The sequence below is a fragment of the Bidens hawaiensis genome, unplaced genomic scaffold, assembly GCF_021521415.1.
Source record: "Bidens hawaiensis isolate Kalapana, Puna unplaced genomic scaffold, B.hawaiensis_p1.1 tig00020162_1, whole genome shotgun sequence".
Lineage (NCBI taxonomy): Eukaryota > Viridiplantae > Streptophyta > Magnoliopsida > Asterales > Asteraceae > Bidens > Bidens hawaiensis.
Genome location: NW_027493072.1, coordinates 19902 through 24804, shown reverse-complemented (window position 1 = coordinate 24804; position 4903 = coordinate 19902).

The window sequence follows — 4903 nt, the reverse complement described above, 5'->3', positions numbered from 1 at the left end:
ACTTGGTCACTAATATTTCGTTTTTTCAGCATATTTCATCTAATGTTTTTATTTATTTCTGGGTGGAATTAAAAGGAAGTGTGTTTACATATATGTGGATGTATATGTAATGTATGTGTGTGATTAAAGAAACTTTTATCACTTGTTAGAAAAAAAATAATTGTGTATTGTATACTAGTTTTTAAAACCATGTATTACACGGGGTTTTTCAAATGATAATAGTAAATAATTTCGTTATTTTAGTTGTGATTCTTAAAATACTTATAATTAATTTATTAGATAAAACAAATGAGATTAACGAAAAGTACTAATATAACATAATTTTAATGGAAACGTCATACGTTGATTTGCAAGAAATTAAAAAATGTACTAAAGTTGTGTAGTTGGTCAAACTTCAGGTATGAAAATGACACTTAATTCAGTAATTAATAAAATCACACTATGTAACTATGTTATAACTTACTTGACAAAATAGTTTTGACTTATGACGCATGGATAGCTAGAATGAATGAGATAAGAGACTAGGAATTATGAGAAATGCAAGCTTCAACATTTTCTTTTATTAGCATAGTTATACACACCTTGATATTGTTAGACTATAAATCTTTTAGTGAATAAAGTATTTAAATATTGTTATGTATCACAACTAAATAAACTAAATAAAAACCAATGTTTTAAATACCGGTATGCACTAATTCAACTGGTTATACCATTTTTAAACCAAATATTCTAGTACGAGTAAAATATCGATTTTTAAAATATCGATTAAAACATAACGAGTATGTGATACTGATTCATTTAACATTCTTCGAACATTAAACGAAAACAAGATTATATGTGCACCATTAATTCGATAAGAAAAATAAATTGTACAATTATATACGAATCAAATTTCAACATTGAATTCACAATCCAAATATCGTCGTCCCTCTCAAGTCCCACGATCATTTGTGGACCAGATGAAATAAGACAAAATAAAAGGACAATATTCATCAATATAAACCTAACTCCCATCCCCAATCCTTAAATAAGAAAGTAATTTGACGATGTTATATTTCAAACTCAAATGTTTTATGGCTTATTTTTTTCACCTCTCTCCCTTTTTTCAAATCACTCGAAATAATTTATTTTATTCAAAGACAAAATGGCTAATTGTATAGAAACAAATCAACTTTTAAACTTTTGTTACGGGGATACCTAACCCTTTCATCAAAAACCTGAGCTGGACCCTTTACCGTTTTAGAAAGAAAGATTGACCCGAAACACTACCTTCTAAATAATAAACGAGTCAGGTATGAATAATGGTTTCAAGGGTTAAGGCTAATCATGTATAGTTTAAGGGCAGTAATCCAGTATAAGGCTACAAACCTCTCATTTTTAGCATCTGCTAGTTGCATATCTTATACAAGAATTTAATACAGGAATTTAATATATAAATTTGAAAGGTTATCAACCATTTGAAATTATGTAAATAATATTCACATTCACAAATTACACAGAGAAAATATCCAATGGTTCCCATATATATATGTTTCGAATACGTAGCATGACACTTTATTCTTCTTTTTTTCCTTGGTAGTTAGGAAATTTCAAATGAATTATATGTTTCAAATACAAATCTCTCATAAATTTCAAATTAATCGTGAATCTGATGTACATCTAAAAACTAGTAAAAGGGTCAAGGGTTTGAATAAAGGTCAGACCCTTAAAACCATTTTTACCCTTTAAAGTGAATTTCATGATCCTTAATCCGACCCATATTATATACGTTGTTTTAATTTAGAATTTTTATAGATTAGATTACCAGATTTCAAGGGTCAGACCCTTATGTTGCTCACCTCTATAGAAAGTATTATTTTCTTCTTGAAAAATGAAAATAAAATTTTCTATTTTTTTATATTCTAAATAAAGTAAACTTGTACATGTGTTTGTTTTTCTTGATATTGATATGTATTATTTACGTGTGTTGTCGCCTAAGATAGTCTACGGTGAATGCCATGTCACCTCGGATGTTTATGTGGTATGGATTCATAGCGTTTGAAACTATCTTTAATACCTGAGTGAGTATACATGATACGATATATTAATCATTCATACTGATTTTGACTCATACTAATTTTAAAGCCCTAAGCCTGACTCACCATGACTATCATCAAGGAGGAACCCATAAGTCATAACTGTCGAAAAACCACATTAAATCAAATTTCAAACATATATCTTAATATTCCAAGCATTAATTATTACCCCGTACTATTAGATCATATTGCGAACTACATGTGGTAGAGCAGGTGTACTATGTTTTCAACTTCAATCCTTCGAAGCCCATTTTTCCCATGCATAAAATTAATTGTCAAAGATAATATGAGAACATCGAATGATATATTACAATAAAGTATTGTTTATAAATATATCATATCTATTTATTTAGCATGAATCTTTTAAATTGAATCAGGCCAAACGCATCCCCCTTTGTATACTTGTCATACTATCTTTCCTATACTTTTATTTTTTTCAACAATTTTATTTGACAAATTACTATCCTATAAATATTTTTAGTCATTTCAAGTCTCATTTAAAATATCTAATTAAATTCTATCAAGTTTATTTTTTTATTTTATCATTTTCTATCTTTTTGGGTTTATTGTTATTTATCATAATAATAAGAATATGTATTATCATTATAACATGTATTTTTAGATAATGTTATAACGTTTTTATGAAAACGATAAAACGTTTAGTTTATATTTATCTTATCATAAGCCTCAAACCCAACAAAAAAAGATCATTTAAATAATTTTTGATAGGTTCGAATGCATGAAATTAGTGTCAAATGAAAAAAGAACCAACTTGTTAATCAAGTCTTATATTGTTTAATCTGTTTTATTGATGAAAAAAAATGTGTTTCTTTTTTAAAGTAAACTATCTCTAAATATTATTTTTTTTAAAACAGACGCTAAAAATATTAAAATACTTATAGAAAAAAAGTGTATTTTTCTTTTTAAAATTAAAAAAAAAACATTTTTTACATAAACAATTTTTGTTATTTAAAAAAGCAAAAAAAAAATAATATGCAAAACAAAAAAAGGAAAAGAAAAATTATTTAAATAATTTTTGTTTAACTAATAATGATAATAAAAAATGACAAAGAATAAACATAAAGGTTTAAATCGTATTAATGTAAAAACTTAAGGAAGAGTATACGTTTAATAAAAAGATAAGGTCCGTTTAGCAACACACTTTTAAATTACTCATAAATTTTCTTCGAGTAGAGTAATTGTTATTTGATTATTATATATCTTATCTTATTATTATCTTAATATATAATAAAAGAGAATACTTTCGGTCACTTGTTCCCTTATTAAGAGCCGAGTACACGTGTCAAGCAGCAAAGCCATTTGGCTTACGTGGCGAGCAAAGAGGAGGTCTACTTTTATGTTTCTCTGTAAGCTTTATTATGGAATCTTTTTGTACAAGCTTCTTCTCTCTACCTCATTCTTTTTCTCTCAATTTCAAAACCCAGATCTAATTCCATCGTTTATTACAAGCTTTATAAACCTCTCAACCACCGATTCTATCCTTCTCTCCGCCATACAATCGAAACCATCTATGACATCTCTCTCTCCTGCTAACCCAGCCACGGCCAAATAAATCCTGCAAAACGCTTGGTTCCGGCCACCGATTGACCTAAATTGACCAATTACTATAATATTCTTTGGTTCAGATATGTTCGCTTATCTTTTTAGGTGTATGTGATTGAGTTCCTAACAATAGGTTTTGGTAATATTTATATCAACTTTCTTTCATTTACTCTGTTTTGGGTATGTTCACAGCCTGGATATCAAATTCAAGAACACCACTGTGAGTTGTTATTTTAGCAACAATTGTCTACTATTTTGATTTTCATCGGAAGGATTTGTGAAAGAAAACAGGGAGAAAGAATTAAAAAGAGAAGTACCAATATGCAATGGAGTATAATTGGTTTACAATTCATAGTCTGTTTTGTAGTCTTTTTAGTTGTTTTCGATTGTTTCGTCTTTGTTTAAATGGTGCGTCTTGCTACTTGTAAGTTGTAAGTAGTTCGTTTTGGTTTTTCATAAAAGTTTGCATTTCACAAAATATAAATTGTTTACAATTTGGGAAAGTTAACCTCAATAGGTATATTGAGAAATTGTGTCATTTTGAATATTTTGTTAATGTAAACTTTTGGGCAAAATGATTGAATTGAAATAGGTTGATTCTTTAAAAAGTTAACTAGAAAGTCAAATAGAAGCAAGCGATGAGATGTTAATGGCAGCACCTCAATGGCAATAGTCAATACCTCAACTTGATATAGAGGCCCTCATTTGGTCCTTTTACAGCTTATCCGTTATTCAAAAATTTGAAAATTTAGTTAAAATTTAAACTATGATTTGAAAAAACGATTTGAATGAATTCGAACCAAATTATAAACAATGGTTAAAAAAGTATGCAAAGGTAAAAAAAATAGATGAAATCTAGCATTTATGTCTCATCCATTATAATTTTATCTTCCTAACGTTATGCAACTTTTTTTTAGTTTGAAAATTTTGGAGAAATCATGAAACAACTAAAGAAAACTAGGTAAATAGGTCAATTAACATACCGTGATCATTAAAAGCAAAAGTGGTCGAATTAAGATACCATGATCTTTAAGGTGGTGTTTGTGATTCCTTATTTTATATTCTTATAACTTTTTATTAAGTTAATAAGTTACAATATTATAACTTAATTTTTTCTTTTATAATATAAGCAATCTCAAATACCTTATTACTTTTTAAAAATTGATAAGTTGTAAGTTGGTAAAAATAAATAATCTCAAACACACCCTAAAAGCAAAAAGTGGGTTGTTATTTATGAGTGGTCGAATATTTTTAAATAAGAGGAA